Here is an 18,339-nt window from a genome sequence, read left to right as displayed (position 1 = left end):
TGCTATATAAAAGATAACCCTGGCTTCAGTAACAGCTCCGGGTAACAACAGCAGCTGTGGTAGAAATGTGTTTATTTTACAAGACAAACTTGTAAGGATGCATCTAAAGTCAGTGCATGCAGCTGATTTTATCTTACGAGGTAAATGGAACACACCCATTGTTAACAGCATAGACATTGAGTGGATGCCGCACCAACTGCTACCCCGGTATTTGTGGGGTCTGCTCTTTATAATTGGAAACATTATTTCTGATTGGCTTAATGAACTGTGAATTGGAATGCTTATTATGTGAAGTGCCTTGAGACGACTCTTGTCGTGATTTGGTGCTATATAAATAAACTTGAATTGAATTGAATGATGTCTATGGTTAACAGGATGTTTTAGCTAAGGCTTTAGCTCTACAGAGACTCGGACCTCTTGCATTTCGAGAATGTCGTTCATAAACCTTTCACAAATGCCAGACTGAGTGCTCTCCATTCCACATTAATCAGGCAAAATACAAGTTCAGTTCACGGTCCCAAAAATTTTGGATGAGTTCACAAACGATTTTTCACTTAACTTGTTCAGGCACAACACTGAAGACGTGACGTGATGAAGATTGTTATTTATTGTTCATTTTATATGAAACATGTAATTTTGTTTCACTTAAAGCTGCAATAGCAAATTTGGAAAACAAATTACGCAGCTTAAAATATTGTTTCACGTATCTTAACAAAGTTCTAACATCATAGAGCTATAAATATATTGGGAGGTAATTTTTATTTATTTATTTATGAAGTAGTTCTCACGCATTTCTCTAAATTCCCACACCAAAACGTTTGCAAAACAACTACTGGATCATCCAGCAGTCGGTCGCACCCAATCACAGCACTTCCCTGAGTCCTCCATTCATAACACACTCATGCGTTTACATGTACCGGGGCAGCAGTAGCTCAGGAGGCAGAGCACGTCGCCTCATGATCATGTTCAATTCCAGCTCCCACCAGGAGTATTCTGCTGTTTTGTCCTTGGGCAAGACACATCACCCAACTTGCCTGTGTTGGTGGTGGTCAGAGGGGTCGATTGCGCCAAATGGCAGCCTCGCCTCTGTCAGACCGCCCCAGGGCAGCTGTGGCTACAAAGTAGCTTACCATCACTAGCAGTGTGTGAATGTGAGAGCGCATGAAAGAGTCTCTGAGTGTCCCAAAAAAGCGCTATACAAGTTTGGTGTATTACTATTATTATTATTATTTATCAACAGAACACCACTAGTGTGAGAGGTTATCAGCTCAATAGCATCAAAGAAGGAAAAAGAGCTGACTGCTGACATTTCAACTTCAGGACAAACTACCTGAGTTCCAAAAAGAAAAACACCATTTGAAGTCACGGACAACAAAAAGTGTTTGGACCTAGAAAATGGTGACTGATGTTTAGCATTGCCTTGTTTCCTCTGACAATGTGGATTTTTGGTTCTGGCAGAAGCATCTTAGGAAAGATACCCGATGGGAGGGGTGAGTGTTCTGTGACTGTTTATGATAAACACCTAGCTTGTTCTGTAGATTTACTATAACAGCTTTAATCCAGGCTGAAAATACAAAATAGACTCAAAACATTTTTGGTGCAACTTTGAAATATTATTTATGAACCTGTCAGGTATTTTTTACCACTTGCACACACTAAAACCTGCAGGGTTAAAAACCTAACTAATTTGGTAACACCCCCCCCCCCCCCCCCCGTGTCAGTTTTGGAGCAATATGGGTTGTTTTAAGGCAGCAGGGTCGGATTGTTGATTTGACTGGGCTTGCTGGCTCAGGACTCACTAACTAACCCACGAATAAAGGTAAGGCTACTGTAAACTGGGCTGAAAAGAATAACCCAAAATGTGGGTCATTCAAAGTATTTGGGTTAAATTCTCATTTCAAAAAGATAATATATTTGGTAAAATATTTCAATAGTTGACAATGCAGGACACAACATTAATACACAAACAAAAATTAAATAAATGTCACCCAGCAGGTAGTCAGAAGTTAAAAAAATATCTGCTGTTTTTAGGGTGAGCATCATACTGGGGTGTCTGACTTTAGGCTCTAGGTATTAGGATGATCAGTATTCCTAAAAACATGATGGGCCAAATCATCCAGAAGTTTAAAAACAAACACAAACTAACAATCAGCCAAGTGCTGGACAGGACGCAGGTGGAGTGAAGCTCCAGGTGTTAGAAGGTCCTGTGGTAACACCTGTAGAGGATGAAGGGAGGATCTGAACCTTCATGCATGATTTAAGTGAACATCTTGTCTGGTTACTTCTTGTTGTTTCCTCCTTAATCCAAAAGGCTGATGGCAGGAGTTCCAGGCTTAGGAGATGCAGCTGAACAAGAACTCATGATGTTGTGTAGTCGGTCTGTTATGGACTAATTTATGTTTATTAATTCTTGATCATAGACTCAATCAACTGAATGTAAAATGTATTGCTCAATGCCTCTGCATGCTCACGTATTCAGACACACACACACAAGACACACCCACACACCCACACCCACACCCACACCCACACCCACACACACACACACACACACACACACACACACACACACACACACACACACACACACACACACGCAATCTCTCTCTCTCTATGTCACTCCCATCTCTCTATAAATAAACTCTGTGAACAGATGTTCGGGGCATTTTGCCTCGTGCATTATGCCACAGTTATAACTGTTTGACTTGTCTGATCATTGACTCCTTCTCTCTTCACTATAGGAAATGGGTTATTGATAAAAATATTGATGAAATCCATGACACGGTCCATTATAGGCCACCGAGGGTCAGTTATAAAGTCTGTAAAAAAATCAGAACATAGGACTTTCTAAGAATGGAAGACAATGTAAGAACAGAAGTGGGCCAAGAACAGAGCCTTGAGGAACTCTTCATGTAAGTGTGGCAAGGTGGAGAAACGAGGGCCTGGGCGGGATTCGATCCCCAGACTCCCGGGTAAGAGTCATGCGCGCTAACCAGTCAGCCAAAGGGACATTCCCTTGGCCAAGTAGCCTGGGTGCATGATCAATCGGGACACTGTGACAGGATGCTCACACTGTCATAAGTAAAGCTGCATTTTAAGAGTACTAGTTTATACAGACTGGGAAGGACCTGAGCCAGCTTCTGTAGCTGAAGATCAGACCGCCAAGTTCCCCGCTCTTGACTTCCACCCGTCACACTCTACACCCAACCCCATTGGCCCCTCCCATGAGTGGTGAGCCTATAGGAAGGGGGGCCCGAGTTTCCTCTACAGGCTGTGCCCGACTGGGTTCCATGAGTGAAATTCCGGCAACCAGGCACTTGCTGACGTGCCCCACCTCCAGGCCTGAGCCCAGGAGGGGACCCCGGTGACCCGCATCTGGGTGAGGGAACATGGTTTCAATTTATGTTTTTCTTCATAAGTAGTCTTTGGGCTGCTCTTTGTCTGATTCCTCACCTAGGACCTGTTTGCCATGGGTGACCCTACCAGAGGTAAAAAGCCACAGATCCCATAGCTCCTATGATCATTGGGACACTCAAACCCCTCCACCACTGTATGGTGGCAGCTCAGGGAGAAGTCTTGTTCACGAGCGAGGGAAAGCTGGAGCTCGAGATCGATAGGCGGATTGGTGCTGCATCTGCAGTGATGCTGGCATTGTACCGGTCTGTCGTGGTGAAGAGAGAGCTGAGTCAGAAGGCAAAGCTCTCAATTTACCGGTCGACCTATATTCCTACCCTCACCTATCTCCACGAGCTTTTGGCCATCTCAAATGATGCTGCTGCCCCTGCGACTTGACTCCGAATAAGCAGAAGAAAATGGATGGATGGATGGATGGATGGATGGGAAGGACCTGACACCAGCAAACTAGTAAACAACACTGGAAACAAACAAGGTGCCTCAATGTTGTTTCATTTCTGTAGAAGTTTAAAAATCTGATGACAAAAGAAACTTAATTAAAAAACAAGGTTTTCTGTCTCTATCTTTTTATGTATTTCTGTCTCCTCGTGTCTCCGGTCCACCAATTGTCTCAAAAGTGGACAGATGGTGAGTGGAGAGCCCAAAGTAGGAGACTGGATTTAGTCATAAAGAGGAGACTGTGGCTTCCTTTGATGCTCAGGTTGCAGGAATTGAATAAAATCCATATCCGAGTTTGTGTAATTCCTTTCTTCTTTGATAACCCCCCCGGACTAACACGTGTAACCGGCTGCTTTATTCAGAAAACATCAGTAAAACGAACGTCTAAACAATGTGCAACAACTGATCAGTAATCTGGCAGGAGTCCATTCATCAGACAGCCAGCGTTTCCATGGCGTGACATCTGCAACAACATAAATCACTGTGGACAGAAAAATAACAGTCGTCAAGTCAAGCAGAATTCTTGCTCACTCTTGTTGTATCTGAGACTCCATGAGCCTCAGTAACTTTAAAAAGAGTTGCCCTGATTTCCAGAACGTTCCCCCAAACAAAGACCTCTCCTGCAGCTTCACCCTTGCTGCATTCCAGCTTAGAGTACAAATCAGTAAAACCTCAAAGGCTTAAAGGACAATGGCCCTTATCCTAATCCTGCACAGAAAAGCTGTTTTCTGTGTTTAATTAGTTGGTACGAATTTATAAGAAGGCTCCCCTTATTGTGTTCATAGATATTATTAATCAGTCTGTAAACACTTTCTGAATCATTAATAAATAATTTAATGCATTCATTTTGGGCGAGAAAGAGCAAATGGACCAGCTTCTTGCCAAACAGTGAAATTAATCAGTTCACCTCCCACAGCTGCTTTATTAAGGGTTTTTATTATAGCTAACAAATGAATAACAATGGTGTAAAACTGGTGTTCATAAATGTAAAGTTGTCATTAATAAATAGTTCGTGTTGTACTCTACTGTAAGGCTTTCTTTGACAGTTGTGAATATTTGTAATGCAGCGATAAAATATAATACTTTATGCTCATTAATTTATGTGAAATCATCTCGGTTGTTGGTTGGTGCGTTTTCTCTGTCAGCCACTATAAGATTACCGAGTGGTTGAAATCTCCATATCTGGTCTTCAAAGTCAGCTAATTGCAGCATGAACTAGGCCATAAGGAAGAGGATTGTTAGAAGTTTGACCGAGACTGAGGAAGAAAACGCTGAAGACTGGCCTATCTGGCACTGTCCCAACACCCCTCCCACCACCACCTTCCTGCGCTCTCTTATTTGGCGGTGTAATGGGGTGAAAACCTCGCACATGCAGCTCTAACACTGTGCTATTCAATGCTAGAACTAGGATGACACAAACTAGTTAATATATGAAGCTTCTATCATATATCAATATAAAATATTAATATAAGCGATAGAAGATCATACACCAATGAGCTTGGTCTATGATTAATCTACGGATTAATACTTAATTTAAGATACTTAAATTAATAGCAAAAGTTTGTTTATTCAACAGAAGATTCAGTAAGATTCTTTTCATTCGATAAATGGAAATGAAACCCTTTTCTGTGTTTTGTTTCAATAATGAGGTGTTTAAAAATGAAGAAATTTATTACTAACAATTTTAAACTAAAGATTTGAAGCGACAATTATAAAAATGACAATTCATGGATGGCAATTTTAATGACAATCTTTAACAGTTTTGATATTACTTGTTTAAAAGCAAACCTGTGACTGAATGGAGCTAAAATGAGAATGATGAGTTTTGGGTGCGTGAATGAAGTTCTCAGAAGGTTTCTTTCAGAGAGAATGAAAGTGTTCTGGGTGGAAATGATGGTTTGCGGATAACTGAGTAATTTTGAGAGAAACAGCATCAAACGCAGCCTCGTGTTGTACCTCACCCAAACAGCTGACCCTCTAGTGGATCCGGAGATCGGGAGGATGAGTTCATCCAAGATGACACTCGGGGCTGGCAGGGAAGACGTGAGTGTCCGATGCTCTGGTCCAGAGTGGTAGCCGGGTACACGGTGGTCAAGCGTTTGGCAGATGAACGTTCTCGTCTTCAGAAATCAATGACTCTGGTAGAGTCTTTCGTTAGCTGGTTTACGGTTCCGTTTATTCTTTGGCTATTCTTGTCGGCGTGACAGAACAGCTTGGCGGAGGGTCCGGGCGGCCGTCCCGTCACCTCAGGCTGATGTTGGTTCCAGAACTGAACGTGAATCTGTGATGGTTAGTTTTACCAAAAGCTCTCAGGACCACTCCCACTCTCTCCGGAAGAGAGCTTGCTCATGCGTCAAAAACATGTGATACAGTTATTATCATCGTGGCTTGAAGTGTCCTTCTTGGGACGGAACAGCAGATACTGGTGTTATGATCTTGAGCAGACCTCGTGTCTCCTTGGGTTAATCTGTGGATTCAAAAAGTACTGTTTGACCCAGCTTGACCCAGCTGGGCAAATGTGACCTTTGCCACACATCAGAGAGCCTTCATCACGCTACAGCGGCGTAGGGACGAGTCCACGAGCACCAGCATCCAACTCCTCGCTCTCACATTCGGCTGCATAGAGACTGGTCTGCCAGCAGCACACACAGCACCAAGCCAATCACCACCCCCACCCCTCCCCGCTCTCGCATTCAATGTCATCGAATAGATTTGTTTGAGACTGAGGAGGGTATTGCTGCCGACGTTGATTCTAGTAGCATGGATGCTAATGCTTGTAAACAAAAAGAAGGGAGCAGTTCAACTGATGTGCTAATGCCGCAAAATGCTATGGGATTTGTAGCCTTTGTGACAAAATGGTCAGCAGACCAGTTTTAATAAATATTTATTATTTGATCTCGTGTGCCAAATGTAAATAGACCACGGGACAAAATTGTCCTGAGGCAGAGCTTAATTTGAGTTGGATCTTGCCGGAACAAGATCTGGGAACTGTCTTATTTTGAAAGGACCATTCCGGCAACTGTCTGCAAGGATCCGGCAACTCACGCGACAAACTTGTGCTATAGGCAGGATTCGAATTACAGGTGAACTAGGGAGCTCCTGGAAGCCCTCAACACACCCAGGGGGAGCCCAAAACGATCCTGGTTCTACTTATATTACATTATCTATGTGGACTCTCTGGGAATTATTTTGATTTGAGAGGCGCAGAACTCTGATTGTTGGCGCGCTCCAGACAGATGCGTCCTGAGCACGCCCACAGTAACATTATCAAAGTGTTGCCACCTCAAAAACAAATTTAACACGCGATTGTTTATGTCCTTTTAGAATTTCTGACTTTTATTTGTACCTGATGCGTTTTACTGCTGTGGTGCAGAGCACATCACCTGTTTCAACCTCAGGTGAATTCACCTCACATTGATTCAGGCCGGAAATTTTGAAACCATCCCAGGCCACCGCCCAATTCACGCTAAACACTAAAAGTGGGTCAGGCTGGGCGCCTACTGATGTAAAAGTGTAAAACAACTACATTAAAACTTCACATGTGCCCTGATTCTTTCCTCTAAAATATAAATATTTGTGTTCTGCTGCTATAATCTGTGCTTATGTTGCATAAACTGAAATTCTATTTTATTCTGTTAAACGTGCCTCCTGCACATTAGATGATATAGGCCAGACACCACCATCCACCTGAACTTAAGACTAACAGGTACCAGACTACATGTCTGGGTCAAGAGAATCACACCACAAGCAGAGACATAAAAAGTGTGTGTGTGTGTGTGTGTGTGTGTGTGTGTGTGTGGGGGGGGGGGGGGGGGGGTCTCTTCATTGCTAAATGACTGCATCATTAGTGTCATTTAGGTTTACAATGTAGTAGGCACAGATGAAATGGACAGCCTCAACAATGGAAGAAGCCTTTTGCTGATGCACACATCTCTGACATCCATATGTACTGACAGACCAGTAAATATGGATGTTTTCTTTATAATATTCATATTCATATAAACACCAATAATAATAATAGAGGTTTAAAGGTTATGAACCAAAGACTAAGCCAGAGGTGAAGGTTTATGCATTTAACAAGAAATGTCATTAATGATCACCAGGGCTGATGTGAAATCTAATCCAGATTAGTCCAGGTCAGAATTATCATCTCATCTGTCTCACGATCAGCGGCATCCAATGTTTATGGCCACAAAATTTCAAGTGAAGCACACTCCTTTTATGTCTTGTGTTTGCTCACGATCCATATTTCCATTTAGAAACCGTTTCTCCTCCATGGATGTACCTGCCTGTCAGAGTGTTGGTCTGGTTGGTCAGCTGATGCTGCTGTCAGTCATTGCGGGAATGTGTACGGTGTGGGGAAACAGTTTTACTTTCTCTCCTCTGCCTGAGCTGATGGTGACACGCGGGGTGCCTCGCGGCAGTGATGCGCCTTTTGCGCAAAATGCGGTCCTTCATGGATCTCGTGCAAGACTGTGGATGACTGATGTTAGAGGACACAGATATCGTTTCAAAAATCTCTGAGATTTCGACTAATGAACACCTGGGAAATTTACCGGTATGCACTGTACCCTAGAAAAAGTACCGACATGATGAAACGTTATATTTAAAAGTGGCGGCGGTGCTGGTACCGGTCCAATGCACTGCTCTCTGTCCCTAAGGATGAGTCTGATGATCTGATCATCAGAACCTGATCATCATGATTCGTTCCTGACAGCCGCCGTTTCTCCCTCCCCAACCCACCCCACATGCCCAGCATTGCACACTGCGCGATAATTAAACTGGCCCAAAAATTCCACCTTAAACCGGTTCTCCCAACATGATCACATACTGGCCAGCCTGTGGCCAGAGCTTTCTTCTTTTTCAATCTCCTTTTCTGCTCCACCTTTCCTGGTCCATCTTAGTCCATTTAGCCTCTGGAGCCAAAGGTGCGGTGGTGCTGTAGCCGCTCTGGGGTGGTGGGTGTCTGCAGCGCTTTGCCAGACCCCGACAAAGTGAGAGGAGAGGGTGTCTATGCCCAGTTTGCTCCATTTGTGCAAGCATTGGGACAGCAGATGCCCTGATGAGCTGCATGACGGATTGCTCATTTAGATATTACGCACGTCATGACCGGCCGTTGATCACGGAGCGGATCAGTTTAACAGCCAGGCCACCGGGAAATCTCCCGTTTCTCCCGATTACCAGTCCGCCACTGAAGAGATGTGTGTTAACGTAGAAAATGTGGGCGCAATTTTAATTAGAGAGTTAAAAAGAGAGATCATATCTCTCCTGTCTTAGGTTCCCTACATTGGCTGCCTGTTAAATTCAGAATAGATTTTAAGATCCTCCTTCTCACATATAAAGCTCTTGTTGTGTGACCAAAGAAACAGGCATCTTCGACATAAAGTTAACAATCTTTATTTTCCCAGTGGTGTAAGATTACTGACACTGCCTCCTGCTAGGATTACAGACTGGACTAATTAGCAGTGGCAGTTCAGCAAAGGTAATATAGGAGGTGACCAAACAAATAATATAGATAAGAGTGATTGATAGTCCACCCTTACTTTTTCCCCCAACTGCCTTAAGACATCAAAAAGCTAGTTGGGGAGACTAACAATTACAAAAGAAGTAAACAAACAAAACAACCAAACAAGGACAGCAGGTAGCAATGAATTACTGTAAAAACAGAACTACACAATTACAATCAAGCCATCAAATGTACCAATGTTTAATATATCCACTAAAAACAAACTTAAAACATTGTACCTGTGTCTTGCAAACACCTCACACACTGCTACTTTCAGTCAGCGTCTCATCTGGCCACCTGTCCTTAAAACTCTGTGACCCTGTCAGCGGATCACACCATAAAAGTCAATATCCATGCTACATTAAAAAGATCTACAATAAAGTCAAAAGTGGACTTACCCAACAAATTGCCACAAAGACAAACGTCTTGGGACCAGCCACACCCTGGCCTCCCACAGGAAACTGGCACAACTTACTGGCAGCCAGCCAGTTCCCTTTTAAATGATAAAAAAAGATTTTCAGAATAAAGAAACGTACTGCCTTCTGGTAGTTTTACTTTAAATAAAAAAGTTACTAAATGTGCGTCTCGGTGTGAAGTTATCACCTAGCTAGCGGTCTCCTTTGTTTTTCAAGTCCGTATTGGCGATTATAAAGTGGACAGAACATAAAACACAAACATTTTGGAGCCATGTTGTAGTTTTCTCCTGCTTGTTTTTGTGTTTACTGACGAAGTCACTCGTGTGACTTCGTGCTATGTCAGTGACAGCTGCTCCCCTGCTGCTTCGCGTCTCATGGGAAGGGCCAAGCAGCAGCTTACGCGAGCAAGACGTGCTGCTGCAGTAACGTGCTGCTGACGGCTCCGGTGGAAAGAAGGGGTAAGCTTAAAACATTTTAATTTGATAGGGCCTATGGTTAAAATCTGATGTTAGCCTAGATCTGGACAAGTGGGGGAGTACAGGGAGGTGGAGTGTACAGTCGGTAAAGACGGCTCTCCCTTGTCTTTCCTCCAACATGCCTCCATCTATATCCAGAGTTATCTCTGTAGTTATGCTGCTATAGGCTTAGACTGCAGGAGGACACACTGACCACTTTCCACACTCTACTACTTTCTTCTACAATTTGCTCTTTAACTGTATTATTTTCTGCTATTTCAGCTGTTAACTTTATTTTTTCTCTAAGTGTTTTTCTCCCCAGAAGAAGCTACAATGATGTTCTGCTGAGCTGTGGTGGCCTCATGGAGGGGGCCATCGTCTAGCACACTGCTGCTAACCACTTAAACTTTCTCCCTCTCCTGATAATAATATTTGACTTTCCTTGACGTTGGATGTGCTACTACTAGTTTATCCGTTTAATTATAGATCCACTAGGATAAATACAATAAAGTTTATCTCTCACCAAATAGAATATTTACTAAGCAATCACAATGTAACCATAGAAACACTACTTGGTATATATGTTGTGTGTGTGTGTGTGTGTGTGTGTGTGTGTGTGTGTGTGTGTGTGTGTGCCCTCACTCAACCCTAACAGCCAAACTCGTAGCTCAGTGTTACAACATCCACAAACGGCAACTGCTATCACAACTCAAAATTGACGAAATACAACACAAATGCTGCGCCAAGGGGGAGCCAGGACACAAGGTCAGAGGGAAGTAAGGATGGGTACCTTTCACATTTGAATCGATATGGTACCAATTTCTGGTACATAGGAATCGATAACAGTACTTAGCGGTACCGATTTTTGATACTTTTGAGTGTTTAATAATTAATTAATTATCTTTTTAACTAAATATATTTTAGTCTAACTATATAATCATATCTGATAAATATAATGATAAATAACATACAAACTGTTTGTATTTTATCATCTTGGTGTTGAAGAAAAATATTCAATATGGAAACCTTTAACCACAACTGTTTCTATTCAATTCAATTCAAGTTTATTTATATAGCGCCAAATCACGACAAGAATCGTCTCAAGGCACTTCACATAATAAACATTCCAATTCAGGTCAGTTCATTAAGCCAATCAGAAATAATGCTTCCTATATAAGGAACCCAGCAAATTGCATCAAGTCACTGACTGGTGTCAGTGACTATACAGCAATCCTCATACTAAGCAAGCATTCTAAATGATACAAAAACTAAAACCCAGTTTCCTCTTCTTTCACCTCTGGACAAACTTTGTGATGAATGGGTCCTTGTAGCATCATGAACTGCAAATTAAACTGAAGTAAACATCTCTGCAGTGAACTAAATTTACTGTGTATCTCCATTCATTTGGCTGTTTGTTTTTAAACATTAGACTTTTTCTACTTGTAAGTCTGAATTTCCAAGTACCAAGGAGAGAGCGAATGCAACATTAGCTGCTAGCAACAGAAGCTCAAATCTCAAGATAACGTTGTCTTAAACAGTTTATTGGACGCTCCTATAGAGAAATCTTACATATACAAGTGTGTGAACGCACACAGGTGCTCACATGGTGCTCTCATAAGTATGGACTTGGGCATTTTCAACACATGTCTTAAGGTCATGGTTGGCACAAAATCCACTGTGATTTATTATCATGTGCTTGTTCAGTAAAATAATGTTGATTGTATATTTCTTCATTAGGTTGATGCAATGATAGTTTGCTCTAGTTGTATTGTTGTGTGTCCCTTTTTTTGTTTGTTTTTCTCCTTCTGCAGGTCTAGGAGCAGACTCTTGTTCATCACTGAATGTTTGTTTTTGTGGACCCCCCCCCCCCCCCCCTGCTTATTCCTTTCTCTTTCACCTCTGTGTCTGTGTCTGGTCAGAATTATAAAGCATTAAAAAACACTGACAATAACGTTTTTAGTGTCAGGTGTGAAATTAAAGCATCAGCTTTGATGTTCCACTTGAGAGTAAATCTGTAAGGCTTTTCACCAGCATTCAGACATCAGTTATATTTGCCAGTTTATTTACCTTATGGAGCAGAGTAAGATGATTATAACTAACTTAGAATGTTGTCAATGTTGTCATCATCAACCAGTCAACCATCGCATTTAGTGAATCGCACCTAAACTTTAGAGTGTGTTCTTTCTACCATGCTGCTTTCTCTGTTCGAATCTTGCCCGCAGTGACTGATGACATAACTGTCTTGCGCTGCTTTCTATCATGATAATTCAGGTACCGAACGCTAGTGTGTAAGTGGCAAAAGGTACTGAAACAAGGCACTGTTTCATATAACATGAATCGGTCCGTGGTTGGTACCATGACATTTGGTTGGTGCCTTAAAAAGTACCAAATGTGGTATCCATCCTTAGAGGGAAGTTAATATCAACTCCCCATCCAGAGATTGCGTACGAAGCCCAGATCAGTGAAACAACGCTGAACGAGGCAGTAACTGACCTGAGAGATAAGAGAATGACTCAAATAAACCCCAATGGCAACTACAATGGCTGAGAGAAGTACCATCATAAATCCTTGAAGATGTGAATGCAACATTGAGAACAATTCCTACAAACACCATCAATGAAACCAATGACCTGATATACACTTCCACAGCAGTGATCCTTGAGATGCTTTATAAGTGCAAGAGCAACAATGACAAATAATACCCACCATGGAAGAGAAGGTTGGAAGCCAAAAGGCTCACAATCCTGATCATGAAGGACCCTTCCAAGGGTACAGTCCCATCCATCTATTGGCCAATAACCTGTCTCTCTACAACATGGAAGCTTATGTCAGGCATCATAGCAACTAAGATAAGTGGGCACATGGATCAATATGTGAGCACAGAACAAAAGGCTCTACTGCACTGAAATTGGAAGGGGAAGGCAGTCCACACAGAAGGGGCCTCACTCCCAGAAAGAACAATAGCAGGCAATGAGGACAGCTAAAAGTAACTTGGTATCCATCAAACAAATGGCAACCTCAATGAAGCCACAAGGAAAGGAGCCACAGCCAAATACCTCCAACGAGTAAGGCAAGTCTTCAGAAGCCAGCTCAGTGGCAAGAACAAGATCTGGGCAATAAACAGCTGTGTCCTGCCAGTAATCAGATATCCTGCAGGAATAATAAGCTGGCCAAAGGAAGAAATACAGACCACAGATATTATGACATGAAAGCTCCTGATCATGCATAGAGGGTTCAATCCAAAATCTACCACCCTGAAACTTTACACTAGCCATAAGGAAGGAGGCCGAGGACTAGTGAGTCTGAGAGTCACTATCCAGGATGAAACATCCAAGATACATAAATACATGAAGGATAAGGCCCCAATGGATTACCTGCTCAGTGAATGTCTCAGACAATGGCACACAGAGGAGGAGACGCTGGAAATACCATCGTGGGAGGACAACCCCCTACATGGAATGTACCACCGACAGATACCTGAAGTGGCTGATATCAAGAAATCCTACCATTGGCTAGAGGGAGCTGGTCCGAAGGACAACACAGAGGCACTCATCATGGCTGCACAGGAACAGGCCCTGAACACCAGAGCAACAGAGGTTAAGATCTACCTGACGAGACCCAAGGTGTAGGCTATGCAAAGAGGCCCCTGAGACAATCCACCACATAACTGCTGGGCGTGAGATGCTGGCAGTGAAAGCATATGCCACAACCAAGCGGCTGGCATCTTGTACAGTAACATTTGTGCAGAGTATGAACTGGAAGGTCAAAGTGGGAAACGTCCGGCCACTACAACTGTTCCAATAGGCAGCACCAGTCCACAGGGTGCCCACGAATATGATGTCTGTGCTTTAAGGCAATTCAATTAGCTAATTTTGAAAGCACTAACTATATTAGTCTACAGCTAAGCTTGCTAATATTTTATACATTTATGGGTAATACTTTATAATAATGTTTTGTTGTTAAACATCTATAAGCCATTAACAAATCATTTACAAGCTATCAGGTGATTATATGTCATTTATTTATAAATGCTTGAGTTGACATTTACAAATGCTTAAATAATGATTAACTAAACATTTACAAACACTTTTTAACACGTTTGGTAAAGTTTATAGAACATATTTAACTTTCTAAAGTCACAATTGTCAATGATTATATATAAGATCATGATGCACCAGTAATTTCTAAACTATTAATAAAACAATTTTTATGATCATGAACACATTTGATTATTAACCGTTTGATGCATAATGGCCACTACAGTGGACCGGTACTCAAAATTGTAATTTTATTTTATTTTTTGCTATTAAACACAGCTGTTGAAGACTTGATTGCATTTGAGCCCCTCCATTTGGACTTCAGTAAGCCAAGCCAAAATATTCCATGCTCAGAATGCACGCTGTCCACTGAGGTGGACATGTAATAAATTCTTTGTGAATTATTAAATGTTACAAAAAATATTTGTTGAAATTTGTTTAATTCACACCTAAAGATGAATGAAAAAAGATGTACAAAAAATAATGGTTGAAGATTTCATAATTCATGCATCAAAGAGTTAATATGCTATTTAAATATTGGTGAAATGTAAAAATAATAATAATAAAATCCAGACATCTATAAACTCTTTTCAGGTTATTTACTTATTTTTTACTTTCTTTGAATACAAGAGGGACTCTACAACTCGTTTATAAACCATCAGTTTGTCAAAGAAAGTGAATGTATGAAGGTTTGGACCCTTTGTGGGAAATCCCTGATCTGAGCCCTTCAGCCATAGAAGATCTACCAGGAAACATCTGACAGATGAACAGGCCCGTTCCATCATGTGTCAGATTTCTATCTGATGATCAGACACCAGAACTGATCAGCATCTACAAGCTCTTCACTGTAAACCTCCTGATTCTCACCTGTCCCAGATCACGTCATTGTTAAATGTTCTGCAACACCTCAATACTTAGAAATGTTTAACAATCATTTTAGCCTTAAAAAAACATTAATAAATGACATTTGTACATCTACAAGTAATCTATCACACTTTCTGCTTCCCCTAATGTAACGTGTGAACAACTCATTACGTGTTTTAAAATAATTTGTAAACATGTAACCCTAACCCCACAGCAGCAAGCCATCAGTGAGGCCATAGTCAAAGATTTGGGTGGTTTCTGCTGCCAGGGCCGGCTCTACCAAATTTGGTTCCCCAGGCGAGGTTACTCCTCGGCCCCCCCCCCCCCCCCCCCATCCTGCTGCACAGTGCACACACTGCACCTTCCGCACACACATAAACGCACACCTTTTTTCTGTGTGCCCCCGACATGAATCCTGAATTTAAGGAAAGCAGCATCTAAATTATCACAACTTTTCTATTTTAAAATTTTAGCAACAGCAACAAGAACAAGCAGCTCTGTTCCTGTAGCAAAGTTATCTATAGTATCATCACATGACAGCGGTTTCCCCTTAGGGTTGATGTTTTTAAGAACAAGTCCTTTAACATTGACACATGCTGGATCTCAGGCATGTTTTCATCAGTTCTATCAGGAGAAGCTCATCTCTGCAGCAGCAACTGTTACTGGCATTGTAGCAGCAATCCTCCAAGCCACCACCTTATTATAGAGTAAACTTCATTTAGTTTCTCTCATCTGTTTTGTAAATTTAAAGTCTCATGGGAACCTCTGTGGACTAACTCCACCTTTATCTTACCGGACAGGTGAGTCCAGTCAGCAGGTCTAAAGGGAGCCTTGAGAGACTCGTCATGAACTTCAGGATGTGTTGACGGGTGTGGGTATCCTCAGGCTGATGCTTATGCTGTCTGTCCCTTCAGCTGGAAGCAAATCAAGGTCACACAGTGATGTAGAAATGACAGGACATCAGGTATTAAACACACCCGAGTAACAGTATTGTTCAGTAACAGCAATGATAACATATCAGTGTGTCAGAAACCACAAGCATCTGGCTGAACTCACCTGCTTCAGGGTGGTGTTGGTGTGGATGCTTCATCAGAAGCTCCAGCAGCTGTTGGGGTGCATCTAGACATACAGATAGACGGGTTACCGTACAATATCAAACATAGAAATCAGGTGAGTCAAACCTCATCTAAAGAGAACATTTCAAGGCAACAATCACAGAGAGCTGAACATGACAACAAGCAGACAAAGAGCACTTAAAACTGATAAACAAAACATAAAACACAATGAATCAATAAAATCCTTTTTAAATGACAGATTTTTTTAAATGTCCTCTGAGGTTCTGATCTATAACAGAGGGTTGACCCCAACCCTCTGACATTTTCATTCTAATATTTTTGCAACAATAATCTGTTGTGATAATTTAATAAAGAAACCATCAAAGTGAAATTTTACAAAATGCAAACCATTTTCTATTATGAGGTTTTAAAAGCCATCCAGATCAGATAAATATACCACACAGACAGAACTGATCATAAATCATCAGATAATTATTAAGGATTATAGAATTATTAGGAGTTATTATGAAACTGATTTCTCAAAACACAAAACATGAAAATACCTGAACATATTCAAAACACCGAAATGATCCTAAATATCTTTGTGTCTCAGCTGCACAAATGTTACAATAGTAAGATATTAGCTTAGTTTGTGCTAGAGCATCCCCAGGATGCCATGCTAGCATAATTACAGTAACATGTACTTACTCTGTCCTTGTTCCATTTAATCCTCTTCTTTCCTTTCTCCTCCCCTGGACTCCTGATCGTTTAGGGTGCTCCGACATGTTGAGCTAGCTGAATCACCAGAAACAACCGTTCTCCCCACGTAGCAGGTAAAGGTAAATTAGATGGAGGAGGGGGGCATCAGGTTGGCCTCACAGGAAAGTGGCATACTTCAGTAAAATTGGTAAGTTATTGGAATATTCGACATTTACAACCTTCTCATCAGAAGGTGATTTGGAAACATAACATACCTCTTTGGTATCGTGGAGAGACAGTGAACCAACTACAACCTCTTGTTTTGTAAACAACGCATCCTCTGCACGTGACGCGTCACGAAACTGCCGCCAGCGCTCAGAGACCGTCTACAAATGTAAACACCACTCTGAAGGTGATGCAGCCAGATCATTGGCTTATATTTTCCTGTCTTTCTAAAAAATGCGGATTATGTATAGAATGTAATTTTCATCATACTGCAGTAAGGTTCATGTTAAAAAATGTTGTTCTTGTTTTCAGCACTTTTTTGAGACTACAAGTACACACCAATCTCAAGAGGAATAGTTACTGAGAAATGTATACCAGGTTTTGTAAAGCAAGTTAGGGAGACTGTTGTGGAGAAGCTGAAGAAAACATCAACAGTGTCCTTAACTACTGACATTTGGTCCGATCGCAGGCTTCGCTCCTTCCTCGGAGTAACTGCTCATTTGAGCAGCAAGTCAACGGATTGCCATGCCCATGAATCCTACTTGTTGGACTGTAGACGTTTCTCAGGCAAACATAGTGGAGAGCGAATTTCCTCTGCCGTTGAGGATATCAGTGAAGAACATGGCATCTGTCAGAAGATCAGTTATGTTGTTACAGACAATGCTGCTAATATGAAGTGTGCTTTTAAAGTTCACATGCCACAACAGCAGACAGATGACAGCGAGAGTGAGGAGGAAAACCTTGATGATGAGCCACTCTGGGAAGACATGAATCCTGGGGAAGACACAGAGCCAACCTGGTTATCAGGTGAACGTATTTCTTGTTTTGCTCACTCCCAGCAATTAGTTGTGAATGACGGCATGAAGGAAGTTAAAGCTATCTCTCGCGCCATAGCCCAAACGTCACACTTTTCAGCTCTGTTGCACAGCAGCCCACTGTTCAAAGACAAGTTTGAAGCTGCATTAGGCTTTTCTAAGACTACTCAACAACACTTCTGGAACAGCATTTTCAAACAAGTCCAGGCACTGGACTATAAAGCTCTGACTGAAATGTGTAGCATGGATTATGAAGAAGTGGTATTCAGCACCCGTGTGTCATGATTCGGAATGAGTGACTCTGAAGCAGACACAGCACACTCGGACTCAGAAACTACTTTTTCTTAAAACAGTTTATATTCTGCTGGATCAGAGGAATCGAGAGACCAAGAGGAAGCGGATTCGAGGAGGATCG

This window comes from Nothobranchius furzeri, chromosome 12 (assembly GCF_043380555.1).
Source record: "Nothobranchius furzeri strain GRZ-AD chromosome 12, NfurGRZ-RIMD1, whole genome shotgun sequence".
Classification (NCBI taxonomy): domain Eukaryota; kingdom Metazoa; phylum Chordata; class Actinopteri; order Cyprinodontiformes; family Nothobranchiidae; genus Nothobranchius; species Nothobranchius furzeri.
The sequence above is the reverse complement of the archived record's forward strand: the minus strand, read 5'-3'. Positions refer to the sequence as shown.